Source organism: Somniosus microcephalus, unplaced genomic scaffold, assembly GCF_052327205.1.
Source record: "Somniosus microcephalus isolate GS21.2 unplaced genomic scaffold, FLI_Smic_1.0 unresolved_chr3, whole genome shotgun sequence".
NCBI lineage: Eukaryota > Metazoa > Chordata > Chondrichthyes > Squaliformes > Somniosidae > Somniosus > Somniosus microcephalus.
In genome coordinates, this window is record NW_028225181.1 from 65,781,509 (window position 1) to 65,807,072 (window position 25,564).

A 25,564-nucleotide genomic window follows, 5' to 3' on the forward strand; every position below is an offset into this window, starting at 1 on the left:
TCCGCTGCGCCACTCTGCTTTCGGCTGGTGTGTAATCCCGGCTGGTGCTTAGGTTCCGATGCCTCACAGGCCTGTGTGTTAGCGAGACGAATGTCAGCATCCAGGCTGTGTTGAAAACTATAGCATGGCCCTCAAACCACCCAGAGACCCGGACCCCGCAGCACCCGTGTTTGCAGGCTCACTTGGCTGCACAATGTCACAAGGACACTCAGTATTACACCACCGACAATGGGACGGACACAAAAGGACACAGAAAAAACCGGCAAGGGTCTTTCTGGCCATACAAAGGGAGGGACAGAGAAAGACACTGCGGAAACCAAAGAGAGAGAGACAGACAGACAGACAGACCGAATAACACGAAGCAGAGACAGAGACTGAGGGAAAACCGAGACTGCGAGAGAAACAGAGAGGGAGGTAGACAGACAGGGAAACGGAGACTGAGATGAAGAGAGAGACATGCATGAAGGTGCGTTCTGCTGTGTAAACAAATTCCCTGTAGTGTAAAAATGTTCCCTGTTATATAAAATTGTTCCCTCTTGGGTAAAGATGGTCGCTGTTGTGTACAGATTCTCCCTGTTTTTTTAGAGGTTTTGTGTGCTTTGTAAAGATGTCCGCTATTGAGTAATGTGTTTCCTGTTGTGTAAAGGTACTCCGTGTTGTGTAACGGTGTTCCGTTTTGTGTGGAGGTATTCCCTGTAGTGTAAAGGCCAAGAGCATCATCTGGTGCTGGCGACGCGGCGCTGCAGGAATGCGTTGAGAGAAAGGGGAAGGCCAAGGCTGCTGCAACTTTGCAGCATTTGCAGCTTCTGTTGGTGCGAATAAAGTGTTTTGAAAGTTGTGTTGCAGGTTCTTGTGTTTATTGCAAGAAGGAAGTTGCTGTAAGTAAAGCATAAAGTGTGATAAAAAACCTGACGCATTGAGCCTGAAATTTTGCATAATTCTAAGAGGAGAGAACAATAGGAATAATGTGCTCTCCTAATCACATCCTCCTCAGACTAATGCTATGAAAAACACATCTGACTCTCATCCTGAAGTCAGGGTCCAGATCCCCTCCCCCACACTTTTCTTTTGCAGAATGCATCTTCTCTTAACCATGTCTTAATGTAACTTTCGCTGTCTGGATAGGTTAGAATGAAAAAAAGATACTCATATTAAATTAATCTGATTGCAGCACACGAGTGAATGGGAGGTGCTGTTCAACCGGCAAGTTTGGAAGGGCGAACGGGGAAACGACGGAGAGATGGTGGGTGCGAGAGTGACAGCAATGGGGGAGCTCGGTCGATAGATTGCAAGAAATGGAAGAAAGAAAATTGTAAAAGTGGTGCATATCTGAATAAGTGAGAGGCAGCAGATGTGCAGACGAGTGAGTGAACGGCCTGAATTCAGTTGGCTGGGTGACGGTGTTTGTCCTGTTCGGTGCGGGGTTCAGGCCAATTGTGGACCAGTGGAAATTCTGTGAATCGGATCTGCCTGTATGTAGCAACTGAAGGAAAAGGTGACACAAAACCGGCATGCCTGCCCGGTTTACTGCTGTTGGTGAAGCGACGAAATTTAGGAATGTCGCAATATCTGGCAGCGGTGGGATTCGAACCCACGCCCCCGAAGAGACTGGAGCCTAAATCCAGCGCCTTAGACCGCTCGGCCACGCTACCACATCCAGCCGTTACGGAATCTGAAACTAGTACCTGGCGATTGAAATGTGGCATGGTCTTGTAAATACCAGGGGAAACAAAAGGAAATTAAATTCGTGGACGGCAAACTCACTTCTGATGCAACCCAGTAGATCAGATAGAAGCTACGTGTTCACAGGGCAACTCTAATAAATAGACGTTTGCTGGAACACAACCATTGTAAATTTCATTCATAATTTATCCCTGTTGTTTATTGCAAGCAGGAAGTTGGTGTAAGTAAAGTGTGATAAAAATAAGTGCGTTTGATTGTTGCTAGCAATAGAGGATTTTATTGCTGCTGTAAATAAGAATGCGACTAGCAGAGGATGGTTTCGATCCATCGACCTCTGGGTTATGGGCCCAGCACGCTTCCGCTGCGCCACTCTGCTTTCGGCTGGTGTGTAATCCCGGCTGGTGCTTAGGTTCCGATGCCTCACAGGCCTGTGTGTTAGCGAGACGAATGTCAGCATCCAGGCTGTGTTGAAAACTATAGCATGGCCCTCAAACCACCCAGAGACCCGGACCCCGCAGCACCCGTGTTTGCAGGCTCACTTGGCTGCACAATGTCACAAGGACACTCAGTATTACACCACCGACAATGGGACGGACACAAAAGGACACAGAAAAAACCGGCAAGGGTCTTTCTGGCCATACAAAGGGAGGGACAGAGAAAGACACTGCGGAAACCAAAGAGAGAGAGACAGACAGACAGACAGACCGAATAACACGAAGCAGAGACAGAGACTGAGGGAAAACCGAGACTGCGAGAGAAACAGAGAGGGAGGTAGACAGACAGGGAAACGGAGACTGAGATGAAGAGAGAGACATGCATGAAGGTGCGTTCTGCTGTGTAAACAAATTCCCTGTAGTGTAAAAATGTTCCCTGTTATATAAAATTGTTCCCTCTTGGGTAAAGATGGTCGCTGTTGTGTACAGATTCTCCCTGTTTTTTTAGAGGTTTTGTGTGCTTTGTAAAGATGTCCGCTATTGAGTAATGTGTTTCCTGTTGTGTAAAGGTACTCCGTGTTGTGTAACGGTGTTCCGTTTTGTGTGGAGGTATTCCCTGTAGTGTAAAGGCCAAGAGCATCATCTGGTGCTGGCGACGCGGCGCTGCAGGAATGCGTTGAGAGAAAGGGGAAGGCCAAGGCTGCTGCAACTTTGCAGCATTTGCAGCTTCTGTTGGTGCGAATAAAGTGTTTTGAAAGTTGTGTTGCAGGTTCTTGTGTTTATTGCAAGAAGGAAGTTGCTGTAAGTAAAGCATAAAGTGTGATAAAAAACCTGACGCATTGAGCCTGAAATTTTGCATAATTCTAAGAGGAGAGAACAATAGGAATAATGTGCTCTCCTAATCACATCCTCCTCAGACTAATGCTATGAAAAACACATCTGACTCTCATCCTGAAGTCAGGGTCCAGATCCCCTCCCCCACACTTTTCTTTTGCAGAATGCATCTTCTCTTAACCATGTCTTAATGTAACTTTCGCTGTCTGGATAGGTTAGAATGAAAAAAAGATACTCATATTAAATTAATCTGATTGCAGCACACGAGTGAATGGGAGGTGCTGTTCAACCGGCAAGTTTGGAAGGGCGAACGGGGAAACGACGGAGAGATGGTGGGTGCGAGAGTGACAGCAATGGGGGAGCTCGGTCGATAGATTGCAAGAAATGGAAGAAAGAAAATTGTAAAAGTGGTGCATATCTGAATAAGTGAGAGGCAGCAGATGTGCAGACGAGTGAGTGAACGGCCTGAATTCAGTTGGCTGGGTGACGGTGTTTGTCCTGTTCGGTGCGGGGTTCAGGCCAATTGTGGACCAGTGGAAATTCTGTGAATCGGATCTGCCTGTATGTAGCAACTGAAGGAAAAGGTGACACAAAACCGGCATGCCTGCCCGGTTTACTGCTGTTGGTGAAGCGACGAAATTTAGGAATGTCGCAATATCTGGCAGCGGTGGGATTCGAACCCACGCCCCCGAAGAGACTGGAGCCTAAATCCAGCGCCTTAGACCGCTCGGCCACGCTACCACATCCAGCCGTTACGGAATCTGAAACTAGTACCTGGCGATTGAAATGTGGCATGGTCTTGTAAATACCAGGGGAAACAAAAGGAAATTAAATTCGTGGACGGCAAACTCACTTCTGATGCAACCCAGTAGATCAGATAGAAGCTACGTGTTCACAGGGCAACTCTAATAAATAGACGTTTGCTGGAACACAACCATTGTAAATTTCATTCATAATTTATCCCTGTTGTTTATTGCAAGCAGGAAGTTGGTGTAAGTAAAGTGTGATAAAAATAAGTGCGTTTGATTGTTGCTAGCAATAGAGGATTTTATTGCTGCTGTAAATAAGAATGCGACTAGCAGAGGATGGTTTCGATCCATCGACCTCTGGGTTATGGGCCCAGCACGCTTCCGCTGCGCCACTCTGCTTTCGGCTGGTGTGTAATCCCGGCTGGTGCTTAGGTTCCGATGCCTCACAGGCCTGTGTGTTAGCGAGACGAATGTCAGCATCCAGGCTGTGTTGAAAACTATAGCATGGCCCTCAAACCACCCAGAGACCCGGACCCCGCAGCACCCGTGTTTGCAGGCTCACTTGGCTGCACAATGTCACAAGGACACTCAGTATTACACCACCGACAATGGGACGGACACAAAAGGACACAGAAAAAACCGGCAAGGGTCTTTCTGGCCATACAAAGGGAGGGACAGAGAAAGACACTGCGGAAACCAAAGAGAGAGAGACAGACAGACAGACAGACCGAATAACACGAAGCAGAGACAGAGACTGAGGGAAAACCGAGACTGCGAGAGAAACAGAGAGGGAGGTAGACAGACAGGGAAACGGAGACTGAGATGAAGAGAGAGACATGCATGAAGGTGCGTTCTGCTGTGTAAACAAATTCCCTGTAGTGTAAAAATGTTCCCTGTTATATAAAATTGTTCCCTCTTGGGTAAAGATGGTCGCTGTTGTGTACAGATTCTCCCTGTTTTTTTAGAGGTTTTGTGTGCTTTGTAAAGATGTCCGCTATTGAGTAATGTGTTTCCTGTTGTGTAAAGGTACTCCGTGTTGTGTAACGGTGTTCCGTTTTGTGTGGAGGTATTCCCTGTAGTGTAAAGGCCAAGAGCATCATCTGGTGCTGGCGACGCGGCGCTGCAGGAATGCGTTGAGAGAAAGGGGAAGGCCAAGGCTGCTGCAACTTTGCAGCATTTGCAGCTTCTGTTGGTGCGAATAAAGTGTTTTGAAAGTTGTGTTGCAGGTTCTTGTGTTTATTGCAAGAAGGAAGTTGCTGTAAGTAAAGCATAAAGTGTGATAAAAAACCTGACGCATTGAGCCTGAAATTTTGCATAATTCTAAGAGGAGAGAACAATAGGAATAATGTGCTCTCCTAATCACATCCTCCTCAGACTAATGCTATGAAAAACACATCTGACTCTCATCCTGAAGTCAGGGTCCAGATCCCCTCCCCCACACTTTTCTTTTGCAGAATGCATCTTCTCTTAACCATGTCTTAATGTAACTTTCGCTGTCTGGATAGGTTAGAATGAAAAAAAGATACTCATATTAAATTAATCTGATTGCAGCACACGAGTGAATGGGAGGTGCTGTTCAACCGGCAAGTTTGGAAGGGCGAACGGGGAAACGACGGAGAGATGGTGGGTGCGAGAGTGACAGCAATGGGGGAGCTCGGTCGATAGATTGCAAGAAATGGAAGAAAGAAAATTGTAAAAGTGGTGCATATCTGAATAAGTGAGAGGCAGCAGATGTGCAGACGAGTGAGTGAACGGCCTGAATTCAGTTGGCTGGGTGACGGTGTTTGTCCTGTTCGGTGCGGGGTTCAGGCCAATTGTGGACCAGTGGAAATTCTGTGAATCGGATCTGCCTGTATGTAGCAACTGAAGGAAAAGGTGACACAAAACCGGCATGCCTGCCCGGTTTACTGCTGTTGGTGAAGCGACGAAATTTAGGAATGTCGCAATATCTGGCAGCGGTGGGATTCGAACCCACGCCCCCGAAGAGACTGGAGCCTAAATCCAGCGCCTTAGACCGCTCGGCCACGCTACCACATCCAGCAGTTACGGAATCTGAAACTAGTACCTGGCGATTGAAATGTGGCATGGTCTTGTAAATACCAGGGGAAACAAAAGGAAATTAAATTCGTGGACGGCAAACTCACTTCTGATGCAACCCAGTAGATCAGAAGAAGCTACGTGTTCACAGGGCAACTCTAATAAATAGACGTTTGCTGGAACACAACCATTGTAAATTTCATTCATAATTTATCCCTGTTGTTTATTGCAAGCAGGAAGTTGGTGTAAGTAAAGTGTGATAAAAATAAGTGCGTTTGATTGTTGCTAGCAATAGAGGATTTTATTGCTGCTGTAAATAAGAATGCGACTAGCAGAGGATGGTTTCGATCCATCGACCTCTGGGTTATGGGCCCAGCACGCTTCCGCTGCGCCACTCTGCTTTCGGCTGGTGTGTAATCCCGGCTGGTGCTTAGGTTCCGATGCCTCACAGGCCTGTGTGTTAGCGAGACGAATGTCAGCATCCAGGCTGTGTTGAAAACTATAGCATGGCCCTCAAACCACCCAGAGACCCGGACCCCGCAGCACCCGTGTTTGCAGGCTCACTTGGCTGCACAATGTCACAAGGACACTCAGTATTACACCACCGACAATGGGACGGACACAAAAGGACACAGAAAAAACCGGCAAGGGTCTTTCTGGCCATACAAAGGGAGGGACAGAGAAAGACACTGCGGAAACCAAAGAGAGAGAGACAGACAGACAGACAGACCGAATAACACGAAGCAGAGACAGAGACTGAGGGAAAACCGAGACTGCGAGAGAAACAGAGAGGGAGGTAGACAGACAGGGAAACGGAGACTGAGATGAAGAGAGAGACATGCATGAAGGTGCGTTCTGCTGTGTAAACAAATTCCCTGTAGTGTAAAAATGTTCCCTGTTATATAAAATTGTTCCCTCTTGTGTAAAGATGGTCGCTGTTGTGTACAGGTTCTCCCTGTTTTTTAGAGGTTTTGTGTGCTTTGTAAAGATGTCCGCTATTGAGTAATGTGTTTCCTGTTGTGTAAAGGTACTCCGTGTTGTGTAACGGTGTTCCGTTTTGTGTGGAGGTATTCCCTGTAGTGTAAAGGCCAAGAGCATCATCTGGTGCTGGCGACGCGGCGCTGCAGGAATGCGTTGAGAGAAAGGGGAAGGCCAAAGCTGCTGCAACTTTGCAGCATTTGCAGCTTCTGTTGGTGCGAATAAAGTGTTTTGAAAGTTGTGTTGCAGGTTCTTGTGTTTATTGCAAGAAGGAAGTTGCTGTAAGTAAAGCATAAAGTGTGATAAAAAACCTGACGCATTGAGCCTGAAATTTTGCATAATTCTAAGAGGAGAGAACAATAGGAATAATGTGCCCTCCTAATCACATCTTCCTCAGACTAATGCTATGAAAAACACATCTGACTCTCATCCTGAAGTCAGGGTCCAGATCCCCTCCCCCACACTTTTCTTTTGCAGAATGCATCTTCTCTTAACCATGTCTTAATGTAACTTTCGCTGTCTGGATAGGTTAGAATGAAAAAAAGATACTCGTGTTAAATTAATCGGATTGCAGCACACGAGTGAATGGGAGGTGCTGTTCAACCGGCAAGTTTGGAAGGGCGAACGGGGAAACGACGGAGAGATGGTGGGTGCGCGAGTGACAGCAATGGGGGAGCACGGTCGATAGATTGCAAGAAATGGAAGAAAGAAAAATGTAAAAGTGGTGCATATCTGAATAAGTGAGAGGCAGCAGGTGTGCAGACGAGTGAGTGAACGGCCTGAATTCAGTTGGTTGTGTGACGGTGTTTGTCGTGTCCGGTGCCGGGTTCAGGCCAATTGTGGACCAGTGGAAATTCTGCGAATCGGATCTGCCTGTATGTAGCAACTGAAGGAAAAGGTGACACAAAACCAGCATGCCTGCCCGGTTTACTGCTGTTGGTGAAGCGACGAAATTTAGGAATGTCGCAATATCTGGCAGCGGTGGGATTCGAACCCACGCCCCCGAAGAGACTGGAGCCTAAATCCAGCGCCTTAGACCGCTCGGCCACGCTACCACATCCAGCAGTTACGGAATCTGAAACTAGTACCTGGCGATTGAAATGTGGCATGGTCTTGTAAATACCAGGGGAAACAAAAGGAAATTAAATTCGTGGACGGCAAACTCACTTCTGATGCAACCCAGTAGATCAGAAGAAGCTACGTGTTCACAGGGCAACTCTAATAAATAGACGTTTGCTGGAACACAACCATTGTAAATTTCATTCATAATTTATCCCTGTTGTTTATTGCAAGCAGGAAGTTGGTGTAAGTAAAGTGTGATAAAAATAAGTGCGTTTGATTGTTGCTAGCAATAGAGGATTTTATTGCTGCTGTAAATAAGAATGCGACTAGCAGAGGATGGTTTCGATCCATCGACCTCTGGGTTATGGGCCCAGCACGCTTCCGCTGCGCCACTCTGCTTTCGGCTGGTGTGTAATCCCGGCTGGTGCTTAGGTTCCGATGCCTCACAGGCCTGTGTGTTAGCGAGACGAATGTCAGCATCCAGGCTGTGTTGAAAACTATAGCATGGCCCTCAAACCACCCAGAGACCCGGACCCCGCAGCACCCGTGTTTGCAGGCTCACTTGGCTGCACAATGTCACAAGGACACTCAGTATTACACCACCGACAATGGGACGGACACAAAAGGACACAGAAAAAACCGGCAAGGGTCTTTCTGGCCATACAAAGGGAGGGACAGAGAAAGACACTGCGGAAACCAAAGAGAGAGAGACAGACAGACAGACAGACCGAATAACACGAAGCAGAGACAGAGACTGAGGGAAAACCGAGACTGCGAGAGAAACAGAGAGGGAGGTAGACAGACAGGGAAACGGAGACTGAGATGAAGAGAGAGACATGCATGAAGGTGCGTTCTGCTGTGTAAACAAATTCCCTGTAGTGTAAAAATGTTCCCTGTTATATAAAATTGTTCCCTCTTGTGTAAAGATGGTCGCTGTTGTGTACAGGTTCTCCCTGTTTTTTAGAGGTTTTGTGTGCTTTGTAAAGATGTCCGCTATTGAGTAATGTGTTTCCTGTTGTGTAAAGGTACTCCGTGTTGTGTAACGGTGTTCCGTTTTGTGTGGAGGTATTCCCTGTAGTGTAAAGGCCAAGAGCATCATCTGGTGCTGGCGACGCGGCGCTGCAGGAATGCGTTGAGAGAAAGGGGAAGGCCAAAGCTGCTGCAACTTTGCAGCATTTGCAGCTTCTGTTGGTGCGAATAAAGTGTTTTGAAAGTTGTGTTGCAGGTTCTTGTGTTTATTGCAAGAAGGAAGTTGCTGTAAGTAAAGCATAAAGTGTGATAAAAAACCTGACGCATTGAGCCTGAAATTTTGCATAATTCTAAGAGGAGAGAACAATAGGAATAATGTGCCCTCCTAATCACATCTTCCTCAGACTAATGCTATGAAAAACACATCTGACTCTCATCCTGAAGTCAGGGTCCAGATCCCCTCCCCCACACTTTTCTTTTGCAGAATGCATCTTCTCTTAACCATGTCTTAATGTAACTTTCGCTGTCTGGATAGGTTAGAATGAAAAAAAGATACTCGTGTTAAATTAATCGGATTGCAGCACACGAGTGAATGGGAGGTGCTGTTCAACCGGCAAGTTTGGAAGGGCGAACGGGGAAACGACGGAGAGATGGTGGGTGCGCGAGTGACAGCAATGGGGGAGCACGGTCGATAGATTGCAAGAAATGGAAGAAAGAAAAATGTAAAAGTGGTGCATATCTGAATAAGTGAGAGGCAGCAGGTGTGCAGACGAGTGAGTGAACGGCCTGAATTCAGTTGGTTGTGTGACGGTGTTTGTCGTGTCCGGTGCCGGGTTCAGGCCAATTGTGGACCAGTGGAAATTCTGCGAATCGGATCTGCCTGTATGTAGCAACTGAAGGAAAAGGTGACACAAAACCAGCATGCCTGCCCGGTTTACTGCTGTTGGTGAAGCGACGAAATTTAGGAATGTCGCAATATCTGGCAGCGGTGGTATTCGAACCCACGCCCCCGAAGAGACTGGAGCCTAAATCCAGCGCCTTAGACCGCTCGGCCACGCTACCACATCCAGCAGTTACGGAATCTGAAACTAGTACCTGGCGATTGAAATGTGGCATGGTCTTGTAAATACCAGGGGAAACAAAAGGAAATTAAATTCGTGGACGGCAAACTCACTTCTGATGCAACCCAGTAGATCAGAAGAAGCTACGTGTTCACAGGGCAACTCTAATAAATAGACGTTTGCTGGAACACAACCATTGTAAATTTCATTCATAATTTATCCCTGTTGTTTATTGCAAGCAGGAAGTTGGTGTAAGTAAAGTGTGATAAAAATAAGTGCGTTTGATTGTTGCTAGCAATAGAGGATTTTATTGCTGCTGTAAATAAGAATGCGACTAGCAGAGGATGGTTTCGATCCATCGACCTCTGGGTTATGGGCCCAGCACGCTTCCGCTGCGCCACTCTGCTTTCGGCTGGTGTGTAATCCCGGCTGGTGCTTAGGTTCCGATGCCTCACAGGCCTGTGTGTTAGCGAGACGAATGTCAGCATCCAGGCTGTGTTGAAAACTATAGCATGGCCCTCAAACCACCCAGAGACCCGGACCCCGCAGCACCCGTGTTTGCAGGCTCACTTGGCTGCACAATGTCACAAGGACACTCAGTATTACACCACCGAAAATGGGACGGACACAAAAGGACACAGAAAAAACCGGAAAGGGTCTTTCTGGCCATACAAAGGGAGGGACAGAGAAAGACACTGCGGAAACCAAAGAGTGAGAGAGAGACAGACAGACAGGCCGAATAACACGAAGCAGAGACAGAGACTGAGGGAAAACCGAGACTGCGAGAGAAACAGAGAGGGAGGTAGACAGACAGGGAAACGGAGACTGAGATGAAGAGAGAGACATGCATGAAGGTGCGTTCTGCTGTGTAAACAAATTCCCTGTAGTGTAAAAATGTTCCCTGTTATATAAAATTGTTCCCTCTTGTGTAAAGATGGTCGCTGTTGTGTACAGGTTCTCCCTGTTTTTTAGAGGTTTTGTGTGCTTTGTAAAGATGTCCGCTATTGAGTAATGTGTTTCCTGTTGTGTAAAGGTACTCCGTGTTGTGTAACGGTGTTCCGTTTTGTGTGGAGGTATTCCCTGTAGTGTAAAGGCCAAGAGCATCATCTGGTGCTGGCGACGCGGCGCTGCAGGAATGCGTTGAGAGAAAGGGGAAGGCCAAAGCTGCTGCAACTTTGCAGCATTTGCAGCTTCTGTTGGTGCGAATAAAGTGTTTTGAAAGTTGTGTTGCAGGTTCTTGTGTTTATTGCAAGAAGGAAGTTGCTGTAAGTAAAGCATAAAGTGTGATAAAAAACCTGACGCATTGAGCCTGAAATTTTGCATAATTCTAAGAGGAGAGAACAATAGGAATAATGTGCCCTCCTAATCACATCTTCCTCAGACTAATGCTATGAAAAACACATCTGACTCTCATCCTGAAGTCAGGGTCCAGATCCCCTCCCCCACACTTTTCTTTTGCAGAATGCATCTTCTCTTAACCATGTCTTAATGTAACTTTCGCTGTCTGGATAGGTTAGAATGAAAAAAAGATACTCGTGTTAAATTAATCGGATTGCAGCACACGAGTGAATGGGAGGTGCTGTTCAACCGGCAAGTTTGGAAGGGCGAACGGGGAAACGACGGAGAGATGGTGGGTGCGCGAGTGACAGCAATGGGGGAGCACGGTCGATAGATTGCAAGAAATGGAAGAAAGAAAAATGTAAAAGTGGTGCATATCTGAATAAGTGAGAGGCAGCAGGTGTGCAGACGAGTGAGTGAACGGCCTGAATTCAGTTGGTTGTGTGACGGTGTTTGTCGTGTCCGGTGCCGGGTTCAGGCCAATTGTGGACCAGTGGAAATTCTGCGAATCGGATCTGCCTGTATGTAGCAACTGAAGGAAAAGGTGACACAAAACCAGCATGCCTGCCCGGTTTACTGCTGTTGGTGAAGCGACGAAATTTAGGAATGTCGCAATATCTGGCAGCGGTGGGATTCGAACCCACGCCCCCGAAGAGACTGGAGCCTAAATCCAGCGCCTTAGACCGCTCGGCCACGCTACCACATCCAGCCGTTACGCAATCTGAAACAAGTACCTGGTGATTGAAATGTGGCATGGTCTTGTAAATACCTGGGGAAACAAAAGGAAATTAAATTCGTGGAATGCAAACTCACTTCTGATGCAACCCAGTGGATCAGAAGAAGCTACGTGTTCACAGGGCAACTCTAATAAATAGACGTTTGCTGGAACACAACCATTGTAAATTTCATTCATAATTTATCCCTGTTGTGTATTGCAAGCAGGAAGTTGGTGTAAGTAAAGTGTGATAAAAATAAGTGCGTTTGATTGTTGCTAGCAATAGAGGATTTTATTGCTGGTGTAAATAAGAATGCGACTAGCAGAGGATGGTTTCGATCCATCGACCTCTGGGTTATGGGCCCAGCACGCTTCCGCTGCGCCACTCTGCTTTCGGCTGGTGGGGGATCCCGGCTGGTGCTTAGGTTCCGATGCCTCACAGGCCTGTGTGTTAGCGAGACGAATGTCAGCATCCAGGCTGTGTTGAAAACTATAGCATGGCCCTCAAACCACCCAGAGACCCGGACCCCGCAGCACCCGTGTTTGCAGGCTCACTTGGCTGCACAATGTCACAAGGACACTCAGTATTACACCACCGAAAATGGGACGGACACAAAAGGACACAGAAAAAACCGGAAAGGGTCTTTCTGGCCATACAAAGGGAGGGACAGAGAAAGACACTGCGGAAACCAAAGAGTGAGAGAGAGACAGACAGACAGGCCGAATAACACGAAGCAGAGACAGAGACTGAGGGAAAACCGAGACTGCGAGAGAAACAGAGAGGGAGGTAGACAGACAGGGAAACGGAGACTGAGATGAAGAGAGAGACATGCATGAAGGTGCGTTCTGCTGTGTAAACAAATTCCCTGTAGTGTAAAAATGTTCCCTGTTATATAAAATTGTTCCCTCTTGTGTAAAGATGGTCGCTGTTGTGTACAGGTTCTCCCTGTTTTTTAGAGGTTTTGTGTGCTTTGTAAAGATGTCCGCTATTGAGTAATGTGTTTCCTGTTGTGTAAAGGTACTCCGTGTTGTGTAACGGTGTTCCGTTTTGTGTGGAGGTATTCCCTGTAGTGTAAAGGCCAAGAGCATCATCTGGTGCTGGCGACGCGGCGCTGCAGGAATGCGTTGAGAGAAAGGGGAAGGCCAAAGCTGCTGCAACTTTGCAGCATTTGCAGCTTCTGTTGGTGCGAATAAAGTGTTTTGAAAGTTGTGTTGCAGGTTCTTGTGTTTATTGCAAGAAGGAAGTTGCTGTAAGTAAAGCATAAAGTGTGATAAAAAACCTGACGCATTGAGCCTGAAATTTTGCATAATTCTAAGAGGAGAGAACAATAGGAATAATGTGCCCTCCTAATCACATCTTCCTCAGACTAATGCTATGAAAAACACATCTGACTCTCATCCTGAAGTCAGGGTCCAGATCCCCTCCCCCACACTTTTCTTTTGCAGAATGCATCTTCTCTTAACCATGTCTTAATGTAACTTTCGCTGTCTGGATAGGTTAGAATGAAAAAAAGATACTCGTGTTAAATTAATCGGATTGCAGCACACGAGTGAATGGGAGGTGCTGTTCAACCGGCAAGTTTGGAAGGGCGAACGGGGAAACGACGGAGAGATGGTGGGTGCGCGAGTGACAGCAATGGGGGAGCACGGTCGATAGATTGCAAGAAATGGAAGAAAGAAAAATGTAAAAGTGGTGCATATCTGAATAAGTGAGAGGCAGCAGGTGTGCAGACGAGTGAGTGAACGGCCTGAATTCAGTTGGTTGTGTGACGGTGTTTGTCGTGTCCGGTGCCGGGTTCAGGCCAATTGTGGACCAGTGGAAATTCTGCGAATCGGATCTGCCTGTATGTAGCAACTGAAGGAAAAGGTGACACAAAACCAGCATGCCTGCCCGGTTTACTGCTGTTGGTGAAGCGACGAAATTTAGGAATGTCGCAATATCTGGCAGCGGTGGGATTCGAACCCACGCCCCCGAAGAGACTGGAGCCTAAATCCAGCGCCTTAGACCGCTCGGCCACGCTACCACATCCAGCCGTTACGCAATCTGAAACAAGTACCTGGTGATTGAAATGTGGCATGGTCTTGTAAATACCTGGGGAAACAAAAGGAAATTAAATTCGTGGACGGCAAACTCACTTCTGATGCAACCCAGTGGATCAGAAGAAGCTACGTGTTCACAGGGCAACTCTAATAAATAGACGTTTGCTGGAACACAACCATTGTAAATTTCATTCATAATTTATCCCTGTTGTGTATTGCAAGCAGGAAGTTGGTGTAAGTAAAGTGTGATAAAAATAAGTGCGTTTGACTGTTGCTAGCAATAGAGGATTTTATTGCTGGTGTAAATAAGAATGCGACTAGCAGAGGATGGTTTCGATCCATCGACCTCTGGGTTATGGGCCCAGCACGCTTCCGCTGCGCCACTCTGCTTTCGGCTGGTGGGGGATCCCGGCTGGTGCTTAGGTTCCGATGCCTCACAGGCCTGTGTGTTAGCGAGACGAATGTCAGCATCCAGGCTGTGTTGAAAACTATAGCATGGCCCTCAAACCACCCAGAGACCCGGACCCCGCAGCACCCGTGTTTGCAGGCTCACTTGGCTGCACAATGTCACAAGGACACTCAGTATTACACCACCGAAAATGGGACGGACACAAAAGGACACAGAAAAAACCGGAAAGGGGCTTTCTGGCCATACAAAGGGAGGGACAGAGAAAGACACTGCGGAAACCAAAGAGTGAGAGAGAGACAGACAGACAGGCCGAATAACACGAAGCAGAGACAGAGACTGAGGGAAAACCGAGACTGCGAGAGAAACAGAGAGGGAGGTAGACAGACAGGGAAACGGAGACTGAGATGAAGAGAGAGACATGCATGAAGGTGCGTTCTGCTGTGTAAACAAATTCCCTGTAGTGTAAAAATGTTCCCTGTTATATAAAATTGTTCCCTCTTGTGTAAAGATGGTCGCTGTTGTGTACAGGTTCTCCCTGTTTTTTAGAGGTTTTGTGTGCTTTGTAAAGATGTCCGCTATTGAGTAATGTGTTTCCTGTTGTGTAAAGGTACTCCGTGTTGTGTAACGGTGTTCCGTTTTGTGTGGAGGTATTCCCTGTAGTGTAAAGGCCAAGAGCATCATCTGGTGCTGGCGACGCGGCGCTGCAGGAATGCGTTGAGAGAAAGGGGAAGGCCAAAGCTGCTGCAACTTTGCAGCATTTGCAGCTTCTGTTGGTGCGAATAAAGTGTTTTGAAAGTTGTGTTGCAGGTTCTTGTGTTTATTGCAAGAAGGAAGTTGCTGTAAGTAAAGCATAAAGTGTGATAAAAAACCTGACGCATTGAGCCTGAAATTTTGCATAATTCTAAGAGGAGAGAACAATAGGAATAATGTGCCCTCCTAATCACATCTTCCTCAGACTAATGCTATGAAAAACACATCTGACTCTCATCCTGAAGTCAGGGTCCAGATCCCCTCCCCCACACTTTTCTTTTGCAGAATGCATCTTCTCTTAACCATGTCTTAATGTAACTTTCGCTGTCTGGATAGGTTAGAATGAAAAAAAGATACTCGTGTTAAATTAATCGGATTGCAGCACACGAGTGAATGGGAGGTGCTGTTCAACCGGCAAGTTTGGAAGGGCGAACGGGGAAACGACGGAGAGATGGTGGGTGCGCGAGTGACAGCAATGGGGGAGCACGGTCGATAGATTGCAAGAAATGGAAGAAAGAAAAATGTAAAAGTGGTGCATATCTGAATAAGTGAGAGGCAGCAGGTGTGCAGACGAGTGAGTGAACGGCCTGAATTCAGTTGGTTGTGTGACGGTGTTTGTCGTGTCCGGTGCCGGGTTCAGGCCAATTGTGGACCAGTGGAAATTCTGCGAATCGGATCTGCCTGTATGTAGCAACTGAAGGAAAAGGTGACACAAAACCAGCATGCCTGCCCGGTTTACTGCTGTTGGTGAAGCGACGAAATTTAGGAATGTCGCAATATCTGGCAGCGGTGGGATTCGAACCCACGCCCCCGAAGAGACTGGAGCCTAAATCCAGCGCCTTAGACCGCTCGGCCACGCTACCACATCCAGCCGTTACGCAATCTGAAACAAGTACCTGGTGATTGAAATGTGGCATGGTCTTGTAAATACCTGGGGAAACAAAAGGAAATTAAATTCGTGGAATGCAAACTCACTTCTGATGCAACCCAGTGGATCAGAAGAAGCTACGTGTTCACAGGGCAACTCTAATAAATAGACGTTTGCTGGAACACAACCATTGTAAATTTCATTCATAATTTATCCCTGTTGTGTATTGCAAGCAGGAAGTTGGTGTAAGTAAAGTGTGATAAAAATAAGTGCGTTTGACTGTTGCTAGCAATAGAGGATTTTATTGCTGGTGTAAATAAGAATGCGACTAGCAGAGGATGGTTTCGATCCATCGACCTCTGGGTTATGGGCCCAGCACGCTTCCGCTGCGCCACTCTGCTTTCGGCTGGTGGGGGATCCCGGCTGGTGCTTAGGTTCCGATGCCTCACAGGCCTGTGTGTTAGCGAGACGAATGTCAGCATCCAGGCTGTGTTGAAAACTATAGCATGGCCCTCAAACCACCCAGAGACCCGGACCCCGCAGCACCCGTGTTTGCAGGCTCACTTGGCTGCACAATGTCACAAGGACACTCAGTATTACACCACCGAAAATGGGACGGACACAAAAGGACACAGAAAAAACCGGAAAGGGGCTTTCTGGCCATACAAAGGGAGGGACAGAGAAAGACACTGCGGAAACCAAAGAGTGAGAGAGAGACAGACAGACAGGCCGAATAACACGAAGCAGAGACAGAGACTGAGGGAAAACCGAGACTGCGAGAGAAACAGAGAGGGAGGTAGACAGACAGGGAAACGGAGACTGAGATGAAGAGAGAGACATGCATGAAGGTGCGTTCTGCTGTGTAAACAAATTCCCTGTAGTGTAAAAATGTTCCCTGTTATATAAAATTGTTCCCTCTTGTGTAAAGATGGTCGCTGTTGTGTACAGGTTCTCCCTGTTTTTTAGAGGTTTTGTGTGCTTTGTAAAGATGTCCGCTATTGAGTAATGTGTTTCCTGTTGTGTAAAGGTACTCCGTGTTGTGTAACGGTGTTCCGTTTTGTGTGGAGGTATTCCCTGTAGTGTAAAGGCCAAGAGCATCATCTGGTGCTGGCGACGCGGCGCTGCAGGAATGCGTTGAGAGAAAGGGGAAGGCCAAAGCTGCTGCAACTTTGCAGCATTTGCAGCTTCTGTTGGTGCGAATAAAGTGTTTTGAAAGTTGTGTTGCAGGTTCTTGTGTTTATTGCAAGAAGGAAGTTGCTGTAAGTAAAGCATAAAGTGTGATAAAAAACCTGACGCATTGAGCCTGAAATTTTGCATAATTCTAAGAGGAGAGAACAATAGGAATAATGTGCCCTCCTAATCACATCTTCCTCAGACTAATGCTATGAAAAACACATCTGACTCTCATCCTGAAGTCAGGGTCCAGATCCCCTCCCCCACACTTTTCTTTTGCAGAATGCATCTTCTCTTAACCATGTCTTAATGTAACTTTCGCTGTCTGGATAGGTTAGAATGAAAAAAAGATACTCGTGTTAAATTAATCGGATTGCAGCACACGAGTGAATGGGAGGTGCTGTTCAACCGGCAAGTTTGGAAGGGCGAACGGGGAAACGACGGAGAGATGGTGGGTGCGCGAGTGACAGCAATGGGGGAGCACGGTCGATAGATTGCAAGAAATGGAAGAAAGAAAAATGTAAAAGTGGTGCATATCTGAATAAGTGAGAGGCAGCAGGTGTGCAGACGAGTGAGTGAACGGCCTGAATTCAGTTGGTTGTGTGACGGTGTTTGTCGTGTCCGGTGCCGGGTTCAGGCCAATTGTGGACCAGTGGAAATTCTGCGAATCGGATCTGCCTGTATGTAGCAACTGAAGGAAAAGGTGACACAAAACCAGCATGCCTGCCCGGTTTACTGCTGTTGGTGAAGCGACGAAATTTAGGAATGTCGCAATATCTGGCAGCGGTGGGATTCGAACCCACGCCCCCGAAGAGACTGGAGCCTAAATCCAGCGCCTTAGACCGCTCGGCCACGCTACCACATCCAGCCGTTACGCAATCTGAAACAAGTACCTGGTGATTGAAATGTGGCATGGTCTTGTAAATACCTGGGGAAACAAAAGGAAATTAAATTCGTGGACGGCAAACTCACTTCTGATGCAACCCAGTGGATCAGAAGAAGCTACGTGTTCACAGGGCAACTCTAATAAATAGACGTTTGCTGGAACACAACCATTGTAAATTTCATTCATAATTTATCCCTGTTGTGTATTGCAAGCAGGAAGTTGGTGTAAGTAAAGTGTGATAAAAATAAGTGCGTTTGATTGTTGCTAGCAATAGAGGATTTTATTGCTGGTGTAAATAAGAATGCGACTAGCAGAGGATGGTTTCGATCCATCGACCTCTGGGTTATGGGCCCAGCACGCTTCCGCTGCGCCACTCTGCTTTCGGCTGGTGGGGGATCCCGGCTGGTGCTTAGGTTCCGATGCCTCACAGGCCTGTGTGTTAGCGAGACGAATGTCAGCATCCAGGCTGTGTTGAAAACTATAGCATGGCCCTCAAACCACCCAGAGACCCGGACCCCGCAGCACCCGTGTTTGCAGGCTCACTTGGCTGCACAATGTCACAAGGACACTCAGTATTACACCACCGAAAATGGGACGGACACAAAAGGACACAGAAAAAACCGGAAAGGGTCTTTCTGGCCATACAAAGGGAGGGACAGAGAAAGACACTGCGGAAACCAAAGAGTGAGAGAGAGACAGACAGACAGGCCGAATAACACGAAGCAGAGACAGAGACTGAGGGAAAACCGAGACTGCGAGAGAAACAGAGAGGGAGGTAGACAGACAGGGAAACGGAGACTGAGATGAAGAGAGAGACATGCATGAAGGTGCGTTCTGCTGTGTAAACAAATTCCCTGTAGTGTAAAAATGTTCCCTGTTATATAAAATTGTTCCCTCTTGTGTAAAGATGGTCGCTGTTGTGTACAGGTTCTCCCTGTTTTTTAGAGGTTTTGTGTGCTTTGTAAAGATGTCCGCTATTGAGTAATGTGTTTCCTGTTGTGTAAAGGTACTCCGTGTTGTGTAACGGTGTTCCGTTTTGTGTGGAGGTATTCCCTGTAGTGTAAAGGCCAAGAGCATCATCTGGTGCTGGCGACGCGGCGCTGCAGGAATGCGTTGAGAGAAAGGGGAAGGCCAAAGCTGCTGCAACTTTGCAGCATTTGCAGCTTCTGTTGGTGCGAATAAAGTGTTTTGAAAGTTGTGTTGCAGGTTCTTGTGTTTATTGCAAGAAGGAAGTTGGTGTAAGTAAAGCATAAAGTGTGATAAAAAACCTGACGCATTGAGCCTGAAATTTTGCATAATTCTAAGAGGAGAGAACAATAGGAATAATGTGCCCTCCTAATCACATCTTCCTCAGACTAATGCTATGAAAAACACATCTGACTCTCATCCTGAAGTCAGGGTCCAGATCCCCTCCCCCACACTTTTCTTTTGCAGAATGCATCTTCTCTTAACCATGTCTTAATGTAACTTTCGCTGTCTGGATAGGTTAGAATGAAAAAAAGATACTCGTGTTAAATTAATCGGATTGCAGCACACGAGTGAATGGGAGGTGCTGTTCAACCGGCAAGTTTGGAAGGGCGAACGGGGAAACGACGGAGAGATGGTGGGTGCGCGAGTGACAGCAATGGGGGAGCACGGTCGATAGATTGCAAGAAATGGAAGAAAGAAAAATGTAAAAGTGGTGCATATCTGAATAAGTGAGAGGCAGCAGGTGTGCAGACGAGTGAGTGAACGGCCTGAATTCAGTTGGTTGTGTGACGGTGTTTGTCGTGTCCGGTGCCGGGTTCAGGCCAATTGTGGACCAGTGGAAATTCTGCGAATCGGATCTGCCTGTATGTAGCAACTGAAGGAAAAGGTGACACAAAACCAGCATGCCTGCCCGGTTTACTGCTGTTGGTGAAGCGACGAAATTTAGGAATGTCGCAATATCTGGCAGCGGTGGGATTCGAACCCACGCCCCCGAAGAGACTGGAGCCTAAATCCAGCGCCTTAGACCGCTCGGCCACGCTACCACATCCAGCCGTTACGCAATCTGAAACAAGTACCTGGTGATTGAAATGTGGCATGGTCTTGTAAATACCTGGGGAAACAAAAGGAAATTAAATTCGTGGAATGCAAACTCACTTCTGATGCAACCCAGTGGATCAGAAGAAGCTACGTGTTCACAGGGCAACTCTAATAAATAGACGTTTGCTGGAACACAACCATTGTAAATTTCATTCATAATTTATCCCTGTTGTGTATTGCAAGCAGGAAGTTGGTGTAAGTAAAGTGTGATAAAAATAAGTGCGTTTGACTGTTGCTAGCAATAGAGGATTTTATTGCTGGTGTAAATAAGAATGCGACTAGCAGAGGATGGTTTCGATCCATCGACCTCTGGGTTATGGGCCCAGCACGCTTCCGCTGCGCCACTCTGCTTTCGGCTGGTGGGGGATCCCGGCTGGTGCTTAGGTTCCGATGCCTCACAGGCCTGTGTGTTAGCGAGACGAATGTCAGCATCCAGGCTGTGTTGAAAACTATAGCATGGCCCTCAAACCACCCAGAGACCCGGACCCCGCAGCACCCGTGTTTGCAGGCTCACTTGGCTGCACAATGTCACAAGGACACTCAGTATTACACCACCGAAAATGGGACGGACACAAAAGGACACAGAAAAAACCGGAAAGGGTCTTTCTGGCCATACAAAGGGAGGGACAGAGAAAGACACTGCGGAAACCAAAGAGTGAGAGAGAGACAGACAGACAGGCCGAATAACACGAAGCAGAGACAGAGACTGAGGGAAAACCGAGACTGCGAGAGAAACAGAGAGGGAGGTAGACAGACAGGGAAACGGAGACTGAGATGAAGAGAGAGACATGCATGAAGGTGCGTTCTGCTGTGTAAACAAATTCCCTGTAGTGTAAAAATGTTCCCTGTTATATAAAATTGTTCCCTCTTGTGTAAAGATGGTCGCTGTTGTGTACAGGTTCTCCCTGTTTTTTAGAGGTTTTGTGTGCTTTGTAAAGATGTCCGCTATTGAGTAATGTGTTTCCTGTTGTGTAAAGGTACTCCGTGTTGTGTAACGGTGTTCCGTTTTGTGTGGAGGTATTCCCTGTAGTGTAAAGGCCAAGAGCATCATCTGGTGCTGGCGACGCGGCGCTGCAGGAATGCGTTGAGAGAAAGGGGAAGGCCAAAGCTGCTGCAACTTTGCAGCATTTGCAGCTTCTGTTGGTGCGAATAAAGTGTTTTGAAAGTTGTGTTGCAGGTTCTTGTGTTTATTGCAAGAAGGAAGTTGCTGTAAGTAAAGCATAAAGTGTGATAAAAAACCTGACGCATTGAGCCTGAAATTTTGCATAATTCTAAGAGGAGAGAACAATAGGAATAATGTGCCCTCCTAATCACATCTTCCTCAGACTAATGCTATGAAAAACACATCTGACTCTCATCCTGAAGTCAGGGTCCAGATCCCCTCCCCCACACTTTTCTTTTGCAGAATGCATCTTCTCTTAACCATGTCTTAATGTAACTTTCGCTGTCTGGATAGGTTAGAATGAAAAAAAGATACTCGTGTTAAATTAATCGGATTGCAGCACACGAGTGAATGGGAGGTGCTGTTCAACCGGCAAGTTTGGAAGGGCGAACGGGGAAACGACGGAGAGATGGTGGGTGCGCGAGTGACAGCAATGGGGGAGCACGGTCGATAGATTGCAAGAAATGGAAGAAAGAAAAATGTAAAAGTGGTGCATATCTGAATAAGTGAGAGGCAGCAGGTGTGCAGACGAGTGAGTGAACGGCCTGAATTCAGTTGGTTGTGTGACGGTGTTTGTCGTGTCCGGTGCCGGGTTCAGGCCAATTGTGGACCAGTGGAAATTCTGCGAATCGGATCTGCCTGTATGTAGCAACTGAAGGAAAAGGTGACACAAAACCAGCATGCCTGCCCGGTTTACTGCTGTTGGTGAAGCGACGAAATTTAGGAATGTCGCAATATCTGGCAGCGGTGGGATTCGAACCCACGCCCCCGAAGAGACTGGAGCCTAAATCCAGCGCCTTAGACCGCTCGGCCACGCTACCACATCCAGCCGTTACGCAATCTGAAACAAGTACCTGGTGATTGAAATGTGGCATGGTCTTGTAAATACCTGGGGAAACAAAAGGAAATTAAATTCGTGGACGGCAAACTCACTTCTGATGCAACCCAGTGGATCAGAAGAAGCTACGTGTTCACAGGGCAACTCTAATAAATAGACGTTTGCTGGAACACAACCATTGTAAATTTCATTCATAATTTATCCCTGTTGTGTATTGCAAGCAGGAAGTTGGTGTAAGTAAAGTGTGATAAAAATAAGTGCGTTTGATTGTTGCTAGCAATAGAGGATTTTATTGCTGGTGTAAATAAGAATGCGACTAGCAGAGGATGGTTTCGATCCATCGACCTCTGGGTTATGGGCCCAGCACGCTTCCGCTGCGCCACTCTGCTTTCGGCTGGTGGGGGATCCCGGCTGGTGCTTAGGTTCCGATGCCTCACAGGCCTGTGTGTTAGCGAGACGAATGTCAGCATCCAGGCTGTGTTGAAAACTATAGCATGGCCCTCAAACCACCCAGAGACCCGGACCCCGCAGCACCCGTGTTTGCAGGCTCACTTGGCTGCACAATGTCACAAGGACACTCAGTATTACACCACCGAAAATGGGACGGACACAAAAGGACACAGAAAAAACCGGAAAGGGTCTTTCTGGCCATACAAAGGGAGGGACAGAGAAAGACACTGCGGAAACCAAAGAGTGAGAGAGAGACAGACAGACAGGCCGAATAACACGAAGCAGAGACAGAGACTGAGGGAAAACCGAGACTGCGAGAGAAACAGAGAGGGAGGTAGACAGACAGGGAAACGGAGACTGAGATGAAGAGAGAGACATGCATGAAGGTGCGTTCTGCTGTGTAAACAAATTCCCTGTAGTGTAAAAATGTTCCCTGTTATATAAAATTGTTCCCTCTTGTGTAAAGATGGTCGCTGTTGTGTACAGGTTCTCCCTGTTTTTTAGAGGTTTTGTGTGCTTTGTAAAGATGTCCGCTATTGAGTAATGTGTTTCCTGTTGTGTAAAGGTACTCCGTGTTGTGTAACGGTGTTCCGTTTTGTGTGGAGGTATTCCCTGTAGTGTAAAGGCCAAGAGCATCATCTGGTGCTGGCGACGCGGCGCTGCAGGAATGCGTTGAGAGAAAGGGGAAGGCCAAAGCTGCTGCAACTTTGCAGCATTTGCAGCTTCTGTTGGTGCGAATAAAGTGTTTTGAAAGTTGTGTTGCAGGTTCTTGTGTTTATTGCAAGAAGGAAGTTGGTGTAAGTAAAGCATAAAGTGTGATAAAAAACCTGACGCATTGAGCCTGAAATTTTGCATAATTCTAAGAGGAGAGAACAATAGGAATAATGTGCCCTCCTAATCACATCTTCCTCAGACTAATGCTATGAAAAACACATCTGACTCTCATCCTGAAGTCAGGGTCCAGATCCCCTCCCCCACACTTTTCTTTTGCAGAATGCATCTTCTCTTAACCATGTCTTAATGTAACTTTCGCTGTCTGGATAGGTTAGAATGAAAAAAAGATACTCGTGTTAAATTAATCGGATTGCAGCACACGAGTGAATGGGAGGTGCTGTTCAACCGGCAAGTTTGGAAGGGCGAACGGGGAAACGACGGAGAGATGGTGGGTGCGCGAGTGACAGCAATGGGGGAGCACGGTCGATAGATTGCAAGAAATGGAAGAAAGAAAAATGTAAAAGTGGTGCATATCTGAATAAGTGAGAGGCAGCAGGTGTGCAGACGAGTGAGTGAACGGCCTGAATTCAGTTGGTTGTGTGACGGTGTTTGTCGTGTCCGGTGCCGGGTTCAGGCCAATTGTGGACCAGTGGAAATTCTGCGAATCGGATCTGCCTGTATGTAGCAACTGAAGGAAAAGGTGACACAAAACCAGCATGCCTGCCCGGTTTACTGCTGTTGGTGAAGCGACGAAATTTAGGAATGTCGCAATATCTGGCAGCGGTGGGATTCGAACCCACGCCCCCGAAGAGACTGGAGCCTAAATCCAGCGCCTTAGACCGCTCGGCCACGCTACCACATCCAGCTGTTACGCAATCTGAAACAAGTACCTGGTGATTGAAATGTGGCATGGTCTTGTAAATACCTGGGGAAACAAAAGGAAATTAAATTCGTGGAATGCAAACTCACTTCTGATGCAACCCAGTGGATCAGAAGAAGCTACGTGTTCACAGGGCAACTCTAATAAATAGACGTTTGCTGGAACACAACCATTGTAAATTTCATTCATAATTTATCCCTGTTGTGTATTGCAAGCAGGAAGTTGGTGTAAGTAAAGTGTGATAAAAATAAGTGCGTTTGACTGTTGCTAGCAATAGAGGATTTTATTGCTGGTGTAAATAAGAATGCGACTAGCAGAGGATGGTTTCGATCCATCGACCTCTGGGTTATGGGCCCAGCACGCTTCCGCTGCGCCACTCTGCTTTCGGCTGGTGGGGGATCCCGGCTGGTGCTTAGGTTCCGATGCCTCACAGGCCTGTGTGTTAGCGAGACGAATGTCAGCATCCAGGCTGTGTTGAAAACTATAGCATGGCCCTCAAACCACCCAGAGACCCGGACCCCGCAGCACCCGTGTTTGCAGGCTCACTTGGCTGCACAATGTCACAAGGACACTCAGTATTACACCACCGAAAATGGGACGGACACAAAAGGACACAGAAAAAACCGGAAAGGGTCTTTCTGGCCATACAAAGGGAGGGACAGAGAAAGACACTGCGGAAACCAAAGAGTGAGAGAGAGACAGACAGACAGGCCGAATAACACGAAGCAGAGACAGAGACTGAGGGAAAACCGAGACTGCGAGAGAAACAGAGAGGGAGGTAGACAGACAGGGAAACGGAGACTGAGATGAAGAGAGAGACATGCATGAAGGTGCGTTCTGCTGTGTAAACAAATTCCCTGTAGTGTAAAAATGTTCCCTGTTATATAAAATTGTTCCCTCTTGTGTAAAGATGGTCGCTGTTGTGTACAGGTTCTCCCTGTTTTTTAGAGGTTTTGTGTGCTTTGTAAAGATGTCCGCTATTGAGTAATGTGTTTCCTGTTGTGTAAAGGTACTCCGTGTTGTGTAACGGTGTTCCGTTTTGTGTGGAGGTATTCCCTGTAGTGTAAAGGCCAAGAGCATCATCTGGTGCTGGCGACGCGGCGCTGCAGGAATGCGTTGAGAGAAAGGGGAAGGCCAAAGCTGCTGCAACTTTGCAGCATTTGCAGCTTCTGTTGGTGCGAATAAAGTGTTTTGAAAGTTGTGTTGCAGGTTCTTGTGTTTATTGCAAGAAGGAAGTTGGTGTAAGTAAAGCATAAAGTGTGATAAAAAACCTGACGCATTGAGCCTGAAATTTTGCATAATTCTAAGAGGAGAGAACAATAGGAATAATGTGCCCTCCTAATCACATCTTCCTCAGACTAATGCTATGAAAAACACATCTGACTCTCATCCTGAAGTCAGGGTCCAGATCCCCTCCCCCACACTTTTCTTTTGCAGAATGCATCTTCTCTTAACCATGTCTTAATG

The 25,564-nt window shown here is 47.1% G+C and overlaps 12 non-coding genes across 12 annotated transcripts; all 12 read right to left on the bottom strand.

Annotated features, from left to right (window-relative positions):
- Nucleotides 1-1,570: 1,570 nt before the first annotated feature.
- trnal-uag (transfer RNA leucine (anticodon UAG)) lies at nucleotides 1,571-1,652 on the bottom strand. The gene has a single exon. It is a non-coding gene; the product is annotated as a tRNA-Leu (tRNA).
- A 1,958-nt stretch (nucleotides 1,653-3,610) lies between these two features.
- trnal-uag (transfer RNA leucine (anticodon UAG)) lies at nucleotides 3,611-3,692 on the bottom strand. Its single transcript has one exon. It is a non-coding gene; the product is annotated as a tRNA-Leu (tRNA).
- Nucleotides 3,693-5,650: 1,958 nt separating this feature from the next.
- Nucleotides 5,651-5,732, bottom strand: trnal-uag (transfer RNA leucine (anticodon UAG)). The gene has a single exon. It is a non-coding gene; the product is annotated as a tRNA-Leu (tRNA).
- A 1,956-nt stretch (nucleotides 5,733-7,688) lies between these two features.
- Nucleotides 7,689-7,770, bottom strand: trnal-uag (transfer RNA leucine (anticodon UAG)). Its single transcript has one exon. It is a non-coding gene; the product is annotated as a tRNA-Leu (tRNA).
- A 1,956-nt stretch (nucleotides 7,771-9,726) lies between these two features.
- On the bottom strand, nucleotides 9,727-9,808 carry trnal-uag (transfer RNA leucine (anticodon UAG)). Its single transcript has one exon. It is a non-coding gene; the product is annotated as a tRNA-Leu (tRNA).
- A 1,956-nt stretch (nucleotides 9,809-11,764) lies between these two features.
- trnal-uag (transfer RNA leucine (anticodon UAG)) lies at nucleotides 11,765-11,846 on the bottom strand. Its single transcript has one exon. It is a non-coding gene; the product is annotated as a tRNA-Leu (tRNA).
- Nucleotides 11,847-13,802: 1,956 nt separating this feature from the next.
- On the bottom strand, nucleotides 13,803-13,884 carry trnal-uag (transfer RNA leucine (anticodon UAG)). The gene has a single exon. It is a non-coding gene; the product is annotated as a tRNA-Leu (tRNA).
- Nucleotides 13,885-15,840: 1,956 nt separating this feature from the next.
- Nucleotides 15,841-15,922, bottom strand: trnal-uag (transfer RNA leucine (anticodon UAG)). The gene has a single exon. It is a non-coding gene; the product is annotated as a tRNA-Leu (tRNA).
- A 1,956-nt stretch (nucleotides 15,923-17,878) lies between these two features.
- On the bottom strand, nucleotides 17,879-17,960 carry trnal-uag (transfer RNA leucine (anticodon UAG)). The gene has a single exon. It is a non-coding gene; the product is annotated as a tRNA-Leu (tRNA).
- Nucleotides 17,961-19,916: 1,956 nt separating this feature from the next.
- Nucleotides 19,917-19,998, bottom strand: trnal-uag (transfer RNA leucine (anticodon UAG)). The gene has a single exon. It is a non-coding gene; the product is annotated as a tRNA-Leu (tRNA).
- A 1,956-nt stretch (nucleotides 19,999-21,954) lies between these two features.
- On the bottom strand, nucleotides 21,955-22,036 carry trnal-uag (transfer RNA leucine (anticodon UAG)). The gene has a single exon. It is a non-coding gene; the product is annotated as a tRNA-Leu (tRNA).
- A 1,956-nt stretch (nucleotides 22,037-23,992) lies between these two features.
- On the bottom strand, nucleotides 23,993-24,074 carry trnal-uag (transfer RNA leucine (anticodon UAG)). The gene has a single exon. It is a non-coding gene; the product is annotated as a tRNA-Leu (tRNA).
- Nucleotides 24,075-25,564: the final 1,490 nt, after the last annotated feature.